We start from the raw sequence: 14,303 nt of genomic DNA, 5'->3' as shown, positions 1-14,303 counted from the left end.
CAGAAAATATTAACTAAAATAAATGCTGTGACGATTTTGTCTTGTATAGTTACTCCGTTTCGAGTCTTTTAACACTCGAAACACTAAGAGATTTCGTTGCTACCTTTGACTTAGCCTGGCCCTATCTTTAGAGGTGTTTAGGCATAATTCCACAGGTGGTAGCTTTGGGTCGTTACCTGCTCGATTAAGAGTGTCAATTAAATTGTACAAATCTGCGGTTTCTCTCGTACTAAGCAGGATTATTGCACAACGACGAGATATCAGTAGAGTAAAACTAATCTGTAACATGGCAGAGTTCCAAGAGGAATATATTTTAAGGGCAAACGTCTAAAAGAAAATGTTACTTGGACTAAGGTTAAAAGATATCTTGGAAATTACAATAGAAAGTTGTTAAAAAACCTGGGAACTCTAACAATAAGACTGACTTATATAAGAATATCACAGAAATATTCCTGGTCAAATATTCAAAGAAATCTTAAGGAAACACTAACGTCTTCAAACACTGGTTCACAAATTTAATAAAAGGGCATAGGAATTTAACATGACAAAATTTTAACTGATAAAACTAGAACAATAGTAATCAGTAAAGAACAAATAAGATGAAAATGGGAAGTCTATGGAATCAGCATTAAACACGTAATAGAATAAAGTGATTTTTTTGTAGAAACAAACATTTAATGAGTTACGCCAGATATTTTGTTTTATTGACGTTTATCCCTTTTATTTCAATTATTGATTATTTTTAAATACTAAACCAGCGATCTTAATACGTTTTACACAAACACTATCATAAGAGTTGATTTACTTTAAATTACTTACCGATTTAAATATAGAAGTTTCTTACCTGCAACAGAAAAAAGCTATTAGTAACTTATCATCATTGGTACCAAACATATTTGCTTTCTAATGTCTTATTTGTTAATAATGGTTTACAGTTAGCGTTTATATAATATCAAAATTTTATCCATTATCACTCCTAGATATTTTGTTTGATTGAATGAAACTATTTATGTATTGAATATTGTTGCTTGGTCATTTGGTTTGCCAAATCTTTCTTAAAATATGACAGCCTGTGATTTATCGGAGTTTACGGCAACGTTTTATTATATGGACCAATCTATCCGGTTATATTTAATGCATTTAGTAGATATTTTCTTGGTAGGTTAGGATTCAGGCTTCTCGCCGTTATTGCTATGTCTAAGCATCGTTTAAGTATTATTTGGTGTGCAGGAAGAGTGACAACACTACTCGCTCTAGTACCCCAACCTCCATTGCCCAGTTTCAGATATGACTTAAGTCAGGGTTCCAGTGGCGCATCGAGAATTTGCCTGTGGGGTGGGGGGTTTCGAAATTTTTTTATTCTACCCACATTTTGAGTCCCTAAAATTTGGGTTTTAGTTTAATTTAAAGTAGTAAAGATAACAGTGCCAAAGATTCAGGTATCTATTATCCTGCCTACAAACTAAAACCACCCTCTCCTACTTGTGCGCAGTAGACTGTCGCACGTACCGTACTCCGAAAGTGAGGTGGCCGCTGTAAGGCGGACGACATTTTTGGAACACTCCTTTCTCTTATCTAGATCTTGTCTATTGTTCTATAGCTATTTTCTTGTGGCATTTTAAAATAATTACGATTTTAATGGGAATAAGCGACAATTGAAGGTTAAAATAAGTTTATTGACGTTTGACATTTATGTTTGTAAGTTAAGTGTGCCAAATATATCCACCTTACCGTTTGGTTTTAAATAAATCCTACACTTTTATTATTAAATAAAAACAAATTTAAGTAGTAGTAAAAAAATGTATTTTCTTTAACAATGTATTTTAATTATACCAAAAAACTAAATAAAGAATAGTTTTTTATTGACGTTGCGAATGGCAATATTAGGATTATAGATCTCCTATTATTGCCACCCATGTAAATATTAGGCACTGTAGAACTACAGTTAACAGTAACACATTTAAAAAAAAAAACAAAGGCAATTAAATAATATAAACGTAACATTTCTGAAAAATATAACTTACGAACAGCGAGAGCAAGTAGACTTTTCTTTGTCATCTTTAGTCAGTCCTACGCAGGCCTCGTGAATATAACTATAGCACACTATGTACAAGCGCATATCTTCTTTACTGCAGATGTTACAAAGAAAACAATACCAAAATTCTTCATTACTTGATTTTTTTTGTCGTACTGCTCGTTGCTTTTTTCACAACTTTGATTGGATTCTCAAATTTTGGTATTGGTGCTAACAAATCTTTGATAACTTCAGCAGTCCTGTATCTTTAAAAGAACTGTTTAAGCATTTGGAGTAAGAAGTTTTTACTTGATTAGACCCCGGATTACATTTACTTGTTTTTTTTATAACCGTATTGCCTCTCGGTTTATATTTTAATTTAAATATTGGACTGTCATCTTCAGAGCTGCTTTTCCTCTTAGATATTTTCACAGATACATCTTAACTAAAGACGTCGTCAAGTAAGTTATCGTAAAGACTAAAATCTGATAATAATTCGCTACTTGAGACAGTAATTAAACGCTTCTTTTTTTGTTATTAGTTTTTTGTGGCACTTGATATCAGCTTGGACTTGCCTCGTTTTTATATGTTTATATGCGTGTTCAACTGACATGCTAGAACTTCTAACAACATCTGATAAATTATGGAAGCTACTATGATTTACTTCGTCTTCTCTGTGAGTGATCAAACGTGCTACAAAGGCATCTTCAGGTATAGCGTCTGCTTTAAACGGATAAATGCCGGTAAATGCAAAACCGAAGATAATGTTTGATGGTGTCATTACGTTTAGCTAGTGATCTTCCAAGCTTTCTTACGGGATTATGTGTTCTGTGATAAAACCTAGCGTTGAGCGAGGAATGTTATAATGCTTGGTAGCCCCTTTGATTGACATTCCGTTCGCTATGATTTGCAGCGCCGAGCGTTGATCTTCTTATCACTCAGCTTGTTTTCTTGGCATGCTGCAAAAGAGTTTAATATTTACTCCCTAATATTGTTACTGGCAACATTAGGAATTATTAGTAATGGCAATATTAGGAACAAATGACGTTCAGAAAAAAAATCCGTAAGTTTAAATTTGAAATAATTCATGCAATTTATAAAATGTTGCTGATACACAAAGGCACTGTTGCCATCTTAGTTGCAGCGTCGATACTATCTGTAATACGGGGGTGGGACTGTTAAGAACAGTGGCAATATTTAGCCCACCTACCTTCTTTTGAGAACAAATTCCGAAGTGGAGATTCAAATATCAATAAACTTGTTTTAACCTTTAATTGTGGCCTATTCCCATTATAATAGTAATTAGATCTTATCTCTGTCGTTGGTGCGGTTGGTGTTTCTGTTCTTCTTCTTTCTTTTTAATGACTGTTCGAATGTAATTGTGAACACTATTCCATCCCTTCGTACTTCCCGTCATCTTCAAGATCATCTCTCCTACAGTCACAGGGTTCATACCTATTTCTTTATATACTCTGTTTCTCTTCACTGTACATCTTTTACACTCCAGCATTGTGTGAGTAACAATTTCGGAATATTTGCAGTATAGGCATTTATTTATATCTATCTTTCTGAACCTATGAAGATACGCCCTAAAACAGACAATATACCCAGTTCCTTAATCTCGGGATTAGCATCTTGGTCCACTTGGTCACTATACATATGTATATATAATATAAGTAATGATATAAAGACGATTTTCTTCTACAATGTGATAAATAAACTCTAAAAATTCTTCAACTTCTTCATAACAATCCAACATTTTTTATTGTAATTAGAGAATCAAAAAATATATATTGAAAGTGAATTGGAAAAAAAATAATTCAAACATAACAAACAAAGTTAGGTTAGAATCGACGTATGAGCAAAGAATATAGACGTATGCCTCTATATTCTTTGGTATGAGGTTGTCGGATACTGATTACTGTATTACCGCAAGGCCGAGATATTCAACCAAACAAGAAGATGTATTTGGTGACTTTTCTAGTAACTTTCTTGGGTGTGAATCTGTTTTTTTAGTTTATTACTCCTGGTTAAAAGACAAACAATAGTGCTTTATTATTTTTAAGCTTTTTAGTGGCTTGGGCCACCTTTTAGGTGGTAGGTGGTCTTTCGTTTGGGTAGAATATATTCCAGTCATTTCGATCTGCTACGATGTTATCTGCTTCTGCGATATAATGGCTGTTAAATTGGCTGAAATTGAAAAATTCAACCCATCGTTTCAAGACTGAGGCAGTATCACTTATGCAGGGGAACCCCATAAAACGAAACGTAGAACTCCAAACTAAAAATTACGAAAACTTTCATATGTTCCATACATATATTAGCTAAATTTAAGATAATAAAATAAAATGTAGCAAGAAAGCTAAACTTATATGACCACAATATTAAATAGACAATGAATCATCAGATATAGATTTCCAGAAGTCTGCAAGAATACAAGAGCTACAAAACAATAAAAAGCTTCGCTAAAATTGCACTTTTTTAAAGTCAGAACTCGATCCCGTTTTAAAACTTAATGTCCTGTAATAAACTCTAGGTAACTTGTATTCGGGTTAGTGAACTGAAATATTTTTTGCATTTCAAGTGGCAAAAAAATTTCGGTTACAATTGCATTATTGCTTTGGAATACAAAATTCATTATGTAGAAACCGATATACTCGAATGAAAAAGTCCGATTGGCAATTTTTTCGCAGTCATATAGAGCGGGAGTTGGAAGTTTTTAAATGAAACCAATCTACCATAAAACTGAAAGGATTGCCTCACTTTAACATTCTATATGTATACATCGCTAACCAAAAAGTTTAAATACACGAGGGAATGCATAGCATGACTTGAGTACAAAACACAAATTTAACTATTTAGAAACCAGCTCAGGGATGTTAACGAAGCTATGTAAAATTGCATAGCTGCCGAGTAGGAGTATTGCTATCAAAGTCAAAGACAGGCATGCTTTATTATTCTATAACAGATTGCGCCGTTGTTCACAAACATGTTGAATCAATGTGTACCGGTAAATTATTTCAATTCCAAAGGTTCGTTATGTTTAGAATATATTCCAAGCATTTCCTTTGTATTATATTCATTTATAAGATGATTATTAACTGGTAGTCCCGTACACAATGGACGATGTTTTCAACGAAATGCATTCTGAGGCGCTATCCTACGATTTATAATTAGATACAGTGTGGAAACCACTTATGGAAAAAAGTTGTTTGTATTTGTAATTTACTAATTTTTAAAAAACGCTGGCATTCGTCAACTTTTAAATTTTAATGTGATTTTAAACACAAATTTAAGTGTACAGGTTAATTCACACGTCTAGCAGAGTCCATATTCTTTTTTTTTATTTAAACAAATATACCCGCATCAACCACTAAGGGTTATTAGCGGGGCACATACACAAACAGTAAGATAAATATTGTTACATAAAAAATTATTTTTTACAATCTGGTATATAGTTTAGTCATTTTAAGATAACTTAATAAAGACTGTAAATTTGACGTTAGTATACTTTTTAAATTATCACTAAGGGCACACGCGATTCTTTCGTTCTTGTACACTGGACACTCAACAATTATATGTTTCACTGAAAACTGAGTGGTGCACTTGGTACACATCGGAGCAGCCTCCTGGTTGAAGATATGCTTGTGTGTAAGGAAAGTATGTCCTATTCGGTGTCGGTTGATGATGACTTGGTCTTTTCTATTATTTGGTAAGATGAGTTTGGTTCCTCCTTGACTTAGACATTCTTTGAGTTTGTTAGCAGTGTGATCCCAAGTAGTTTGCCACGCTCTGTACACGTGGGCTTTGATATTTACTTTGTGATGAGTCCAAGGCATGTGATTTATAATAGCAATACTTTGGTCGATGGTTGCATTGCTTGCCAGAGAGTCCACTTCCTCATTACCACTTATTCCCATATGGGAAGGTACCCAGATAAAGAAAATATCTTTTTGTTGAGTTTGTGGATAAGATAACAATAACGACATAAGTGGAGAAACAAGACCTGACACAGAGAGGACAAAAATGAAGTTAGAAATTGCAGAGTTGAAAACACACAAAAAATTGATGGAATAATGGATGGATGAGATATGATGGGTGAGATAAAAGCAAAAAAAGAATCCAAATTTTAAGTATTTTGTGATTTTAGGTAACAATTAATAAAAAATAATATATATCTATGAACATTGTTAGTCTATCTTTTTCAAATTTATTACTTAACTCAAATTCCATGATACAAATATATGTATGTGCCATATTCATTATACAAATCTTTTTTGGTAATCCGATCTATCGATAAGTTAATATCATATAAAATTTAATTTAGAAAGATGGCTAAACCTTGAATACGATACATTTAATGAAAAAGGGATACAATGTACACCAAACTCCTTAAAAATTGACCAAAAACTTATTACATTATCCTTCAGGAATCCCCTATTTTGTCCAAATGAATTATAAAATACCTATCCCTTTACCTCATTTAGATGCCATTTATAACAGCCGTGAGTTCCTTCTATTTATTTAGTACCTCTGTATAACTTCAATTAATTTTCCAAAGCAATGAAAATGAAATGTAACTGTGGTTTAGCTCGTAACAAAACACAGAAGACGTCCCTCGGTTAGCTCCCAAATCTCCAGGGAAATATAAAAGTTTGTTAGATTGCCGGACACTAGATTAAAACCATTCATGGCCTCTGGAGAAACCGTCGTTAAATCGTTAACAATTCCTGTTATGGTTAAATTGCTAAAATTTCAAATCCGATTGCTATTACCCTATATAAATATTGACACAAATTCTCTAAAAAGGTTGACAATATCCATATTTACAGAGGTTTCCAAACATATTAATAAATTTCAATGATATTGCTAATGGGTAATGATTATAAGATCGTAAATATACCATCTATGTATAATATAATAAAGAAGTATCATAATCAAAAATGTAGTAAATGTCTACAATAAAAACTTCTTTTAAAACACCATGCTTACCAGTTTTAACACCTTAAACGCCACAATGCATATTAAAAAAAAAGTTATGTGGGCCAAACTATTAAATACATTTACAGTATTAGTTTATGTACTTTAAATAGTTATACTTTAGTTTAAGTACAAAATCTTACATTTTTATTGTTTTTTAGAATTATTTTAAGTGAGAAGCATGTGTGCATCTCGTGGCCACAAATAACTTTTGGATTCCTGGAGCCAGGTGATGTACACTTGCTTCTCGTATAAGGCAAGAATAAACCGTTTATTTTATACGTTACATTCGCTAGACAAATGCATTTCGTGTTAGTTATTAGTTGGTTGTCGGTAGGCGAGGTTGTAGTGTGTATTATCAGTTTTTAATGTGTCATATGAAATGAAACAAAAGCGTTTGCAAAAGCTAGTGGAAGAGTCTTTTTTGAGACGATGAGAGTGATGACTAGACTTCGGCAAATATGCAAATAAAAATGTAGAAAATATGCGCATAAATATGCACGTGTTTACCCGAAAATATGCAAATATTTTACAAAATATGCATACAAATAAATAAAAAAATCGTAAAATAGTAACAATTTTATTTAAAAAAAAAGTGTACATAACTAAATATTTCCTACTATTCATTAAGATTTACATTTATTTTAAGTAACTACATCATTTTTAAGTATGAATAAACTTATTTAGAATTATGGTAACAATAAATGACCAAGTGGTGTTCAAAATTTTCTAACAAAAACTTGTGGCTTCTGTCTGAGTACATATATTTATATATGGAAAAACTTCGTTCAACATCAACTGATGTAACGGGAGCATTTTTCAAACTAACCAAAACATTTGGTTCTAAATTAATTGTTTCCGAAATATTTCCAGCTAGAACACTGACTACTTCAGAAAGAATATGGTAACCTTTATTTTTTTCCATAGTAGCTTCAAATTTTTTTAAAATATCTTTTCCAATATTACCTCTAACGTTCCGACAACATGACGCAAATTATTTTATTAATGCTGTACTTTCGAACAATGACAGTTTTGGTGATTCTAACTGAGTAATTGTTTTTTGAACAAAACTAAAATTTGATTTTATAAATGAAAGTTCTTGTTGAAGCAAGTGAAAAGTTTGTTTAGAATCTAAAAGAGATTGGGAACTTTCATCTGTTAACGTATCAATTATGTTCTTTATTTTAACAAAATGATCTGCATAAAAATTAGCTGCTTCTAACCATGTTCCCCATCGCGTTAAAATAGGTTGTGGTGGAAGAGGAATGTTAGGTAGCATTTCTTTATAAAGTTGAATTCTTATAGGAGATTTAAGAAATACTTTTTTGACACTGGATATCATGGTATTTACAAGAGGAAACTTTTTTCGTATTTCCTCTGCAACTCTGTTTAATCCATGCGCTACACAAGTAACATGTATTAAATCTGGGAAAAATATTTTTAAATTTTGTCCTGCTTTCACCATAGAAGGAGCAGCATCCGATAAAATAAGCAGTAATTTATTAGAAGGAATAGTTGTCGGAAGAAAAAAAGTTGCTAATGTTTCTTGTATAAAACGCGAAATTGTTAAAGCATTTGTTTTCTCAAGTTGCTGGCATTAAATAAGATGAGATTTTGGTAAGGTATCTTCTTTAAGAACACCAATCAATAAATGAGCAATATACTTTCCTGAGGAATCAGTGGTTTCGTCTACAGATATGTAAAAATAATTATCTGCAATTTCTTCTTTAATATTAATTAACACCGACGAGTATAGCCCGTTCACATTATTTCTTCTTAGAGACCGATCACTTGGAACATTAAGTTTGCAATATTTTTTTAGAAACGAACTAAAATTTACATTTGCTAATTTTGAAAGCGGTATGTTTGCAGACACTAATGCGCGACACAAGTCTTCATTAAAAGTTTCTTGCTCATCTAATTTTTTTGAAGTAGATTGGAAACATTTAGCCATTGAAGTTTGATGTTTTCCTCCTATTTTTCCTTTTTTTGCAATGTGTGAAGCAGTTCCCACATGTTGGTCTATCTGAAATTTCTTCTCACATGCTATCTATAAATAAAAATAAAAACCTTTATTTTAACCCAACCTTTAAAATATAAAAATATACAAGGTGTTTTTGGTTAATCAAATAACTGGTTTGGAAAAAAAAAAACACTCGCTAAGTGTTTTAAATGCAGTATTAATCCACAAATTAGTTTTTGTTACTAACCATTAGTACATCATATATCTTATTTTAAAATTCAACAAAAGTTTTTTTTTTGTTAATTCAATTACAATAAAAATAATTGTGTTTTAGAATAGCTGACTTCATAAAAAAAAGTAAAGGTGAAAAATTTTTCTAAATACACACCATTGTATTGTACCATGGACAATTGTTTCTCACTAAAGGAAGCTATTTTTCATTTAAAAACAACCTACGAGTACTAAATTTCAAGTAAATACGTTTATTGGTTTTAAAGTTATTGTTGTTATTAACTAAAAGAATTTAATTTTTTTTTTAATTTTAACACCCTGTATCTCGAAAAGTAAATAAGTTTGACCCCTCATTAACTATATCGTTTTGTTAAATTTTTCGAGAAGTATCTACAGTCAAACGTTGTAAGTGTCATTTGGAAACACCCTGTATGTATAAAATATTAGATATTTAATAGAAAATATTAGAAACTTACAATTTTGCCACAGACTGAACAGTAGATTTTTCCCATATCCATAGACAGCTCTTTATAAGGTTTAATCCAAGTTGAAGCACTGGTTTTTTTAGGCATTATAAAATCACAATCTTCCTGTTTGTTACGCACAACGAGTGTTTACGCTTTGAATATCAAAACAAAAATGATTTACAAATCTGAGCATCAAATTAGAAATGTTTAGGTACCTAATTCAATAAACTGGGAGATTTTGGAAAATCCCTAAATTAGGAACAAAACTATTAGCCGTTTACCTGCTGTTAAGATACAATAAATTGTAGATAGATTTGGGGATTAGATCATAAAATGCCAATGAGCGAACCCTTAGCGATTATCCAATAACTGAATGCCTCAGTGACCGAGACTTTCTAAGAATGTTGAGGGCTACTTAAATTGATCTTCTTTGAAATTGTAAATGTTTTGTACCTGTAGAGATTACGTACTTAGATCATTTCTTGATTAAAATGACTACAAAATTTTATACAAGAATTGAAATAAATTGGTATGTTTAAAAATTTTCAAATACAGTATAAAAATCTGAACTTTTATGCACTTTATGCAAACTTTTATACAAATATGTCAAAATATGAAATATTTGCATAAAATATGCACAATATGCAAAATATGCAATATGCATATTTGCCGAAGTCTAATTATCAGTTTTTAATATGTCATATGAAATTAAACAAAAGAGTTTGCAAAAGCTAGTGGAAGAGTCTTTTTCAGACGAGGAGAGTGATGACAGTGTTCGGGATAAAAATTTTGAATTAGATAGTGATGACGAAATAAGTAGTTCTTCGTCAAATCAAGGTGTTCCGGAGAGCAAGAGACAAAAAATGCAAGGTAATTTACAAGATTTACCTTCAACATCGCAAAACTTAAGAACAGTAGTCGATACCATTGACAATGTTATTCCCAATATCGACTGCCAGATGATGAAAACTCTTCAGAAGACGATGACATTGTGATTGATCATAACCAGCCCTTGTTATGGAACATGGTAGATGGTTAGAATTTGAAAAACATTACATTTAGTGTTCAAAATTCGGGTATCAAAGCTGAGTTTTTTGAGATGTATGATAAAACTCCCCTTGACTTTTTTCAACTATTTGTGAATGACGACATTATTGATTGGACTGTACAAGAATGCCAAAATTGTGTTCATATTGGTCAAAAAATCCATTTTACGAAAGCAAAGTAAAGGCCACCTCTCTTAATCTAATCTAACATTAGTAAAGAATAATAATTAATGAAAATTACAAACATGAATTTTACTATGTCTATTAAATTAAAATTTTAGTTCTTTACACTTTTGACATACAATATAAATATAAATTAAGGCAACTGTTTTTTTAATTATCTATTTGTTATTTTATAACTATTTTATATTAAGTCACGAGTGCTACTTTATATCCGAAGCCGATAAATGGAAAGTGTACTCGTTTTATTCTCTTTAAAAACATCGAGTCGCAAGGCAGGTTCTGAATTTGCAAATCAGGTAATATAGAAATGCAATTGTACGAAGTTTGGACGTGCTCCAAATACCAATCCCCAAATAATTGCTGATTGAGGACTATAGTCTCTAATGACGTTATTAAACAATATTGAGCTAATCCTCAAGTTCTATAGGGTGAACCAATAATATGATCTATTACGTCTGGAATAAAACAAGACTTAATAAAATATTGTATATTCGTAAAACACTGCGTCTAGCTTAACAAAAAGTTTTAAATTTAATTATAATCGATACTTTGGCTAATTTGTCTAAAATAAAGTAAGAACTATTGGTTTTACTTAGTACTGTTTTTCTAAAATACGTTTTTTTTTTGTTTTTTAATTGACTTCAGATATGAAGAATCCTTGAGTAATGAGCAAGAGAGGCATAAGATTTCCTCGAAAAAGATGTGTAGACTATATAAGAGTTCATTTCAATCAATCAATCAATGAATCAATAATGTCTTTTTATTTCCCATTAAAAAAATACAATTTTCTCTTTTAGTGACATTTGTTCTCCTTGGCACATGCCATCAGGAGGGTTGGCAAACTAATATTATTCCCTAATTAATATACAAAAAATTACAAAGGCTCATTACATCTAACAAGTTCATTAAAATTAATAAAAAATAAATTAAGTAAATATTCATATAAATGTAAGTAATAAACTAAATGTGTATATCCTACTAAGTAGCACTTCGCCCTAGACTAAACAGTAATAACAAAGTAAAACATTAAGGTATATATTGCATTTAAAATTATTGAATGTGTCCCTTAGAGGGGGTGAAAGCTGTTGATATAATATTAATAATAACAAGATAGTCAAGATAGACAAGACAGATAAAAAGATAATAGCTATTCGCAAACAAATTATTAATACTAATTTTAATATTTTAATACTATTGAAATAACACCATGCTAATAGATTTAATAATTAAATAGGCTCACTAACTCATACCTATACGCCCATGCTTCCCTACAATAACCTGCTAACTCAGCCTTTCCCTGTCTCATCATTGTAACTTCCACTCTACTAAGTTCATGTCTACCCAACCACTTTAACCTAATATGTCTCAACACCGAACATTTTCCCAAAAAATGTATCACATCTTCCCTTTCCTTCGTATTACACATTGAGCAAAACCTTCTTTCATCATTTCTGCCAGGTCGATCATTCAAATATAGAACTCCACATCTTAATTTAAAGAGCCATCGAATGTCCCCAAAATTTTCCATTTCCAGTAGATAATGCATGTTTACTCCTTCTTCTCGCAGTTCTTTGTAGTGTCCACAAAAATTTGATTCGAGTGCCCTATTCTCAGCCTGACGCTGTATCTCCTCCTTCTTTTTTTCTATCATATTCTCAATCATACTAGGCCAGCTTTCTCTCCATTCCCATTCACACCTTACCTCAATTCCAAATTTGTCTCCCATGCTCATCCAATCTTTCCACCAGCCACACCTTGCTCTTATCATTTCTTTCAAAAGAAATTTTGGCAACCTATCACTCGAATATCCTAGTATTTTTTTAACATATTTTTGATGTAAATTCATTGTATATAGGCTGACTCTAGCAATACCTGTCTCCAAATCTAACATAAAGTTAGGACAATACCTTGGACAAGAGAACATTTTTTTTATATAAAATCTTCTGATTATTTCCACCTCATCGTACTCAAAAAGACCCCACACCTGAGACCCATAAGTCAAAATTGATCTTATCACCGACTAATACACTGTTACTTTAGCCAAAAAGGGTATATCAGCCTTAGACACTAACCTACTCCAAGCCGTGTGAATCGCTACTTTTGCCAAACTCTGGCGCTTTTTTAGATGAGCTTTAAACGATAACTTGGGTGTTAGTATCATTCCCAAATAATTATAGTTATTCACTACCTCTAATACTCGATCATTCAGCTTCCAAGATTCCCTGATCACACCACCTCCTCTTCTGAATACAAGAATTTTGGATTTATCTAAATTGATTTTTAGATTCCACATCCTACAGTATTTTTCCAGTTCATTAATCATCCGCTGTAGCACCTTCGGATTGATTGCCATCAAAACCAAATCATCTGCATATAATAAAAGTCTTAAAATTAAACCATTTATCTCCAAACCGCCTATCAATGCGTCATGCAGGTCATTCACAAAAAGCGCAAACAGTAATGGACTTAAAAGACATCCCTGTCTCACTCGTACATTACAGTCAAACCATTCAGATAGACCTTCCCTTGACCAGACTGCCGATTTTGTACTTGCGAACATACTTTTTAACAAATTCAGCAGTTTAGTAGATAATCCTAAGCGACTCAACTTGTAAAAAAGGGCCCATCGATCAACTGTATCAAAGGCAGCACTAAAGTCCACAAAAAATGTATAAACATTTTTTACTCCCCGTGCATATTGGATGTTTACTATACTCGTAAGATTAAAAATGTTGTCTATAGTTGAATAGCCGGTTCTATATCCTGCCTGAAACTCATTTAAAATGTTATTATTTTGTACCCACGAGGTAAGTCTGGTTAAAGTCAATGCCGCAATGAGTTTGGTTACTGCATTTAAGAAGCTGATACCTCGATAACTTTCTGCACTTTCCATATTTCCTTTCTTATAAAGAGGAAAAATTATTGCATCATAAAATCCCCGAGGAAAGTTTGGTTTGACGAAAAAATTATTAGCAAGCCCAAGTACAAGCACTTTTTCGTTTTCTGGAAGAAACTTGTAGAACTCAGCAGCAATTCTATCCACTCCTGGTGCTTTATTTGGTTTTAAAGAATCCAATGCTATTTCAAGTTCTTCCATACTAAACGGCCGGTCTAAATGTTCATTGAGGATAAACGGTTCTGCATACAACACAGGATCTGCTGTTATCTCCGTATTCAAATGTCTTGCAAAATGTTGCAGTAAACTATTTAAGTTAACACCTTCCCCAATGGCCGAACTTCCAAACTTATACAGTCCAACAGCCTTCCAAAATTCTTTTGAATTTTTAGTATTTCTTAAACCTAATGCAGCATTCTTATAAAATTCTTTCTTTTTAAAGTCACAAAGGTGTTTGTATTCCTGTTTAACATTCCTGTATATGTTTGTTGCATAAGTTGAGCTAATTTTTCTAGATACTCTG

This window comes from Diabrotica undecimpunctata, chromosome 6 (genome assembly GCF_040954645.1).
Source record: "Diabrotica undecimpunctata isolate CICGRU chromosome 6, icDiaUnde3, whole genome shotgun sequence".
NCBI lineage: Eukaryota > Metazoa > Arthropoda > Insecta > Coleoptera > Chrysomelidae > Diabrotica > Diabrotica undecimpunctata.
This window is presented reverse-complemented; position numbering follows the sequence as displayed.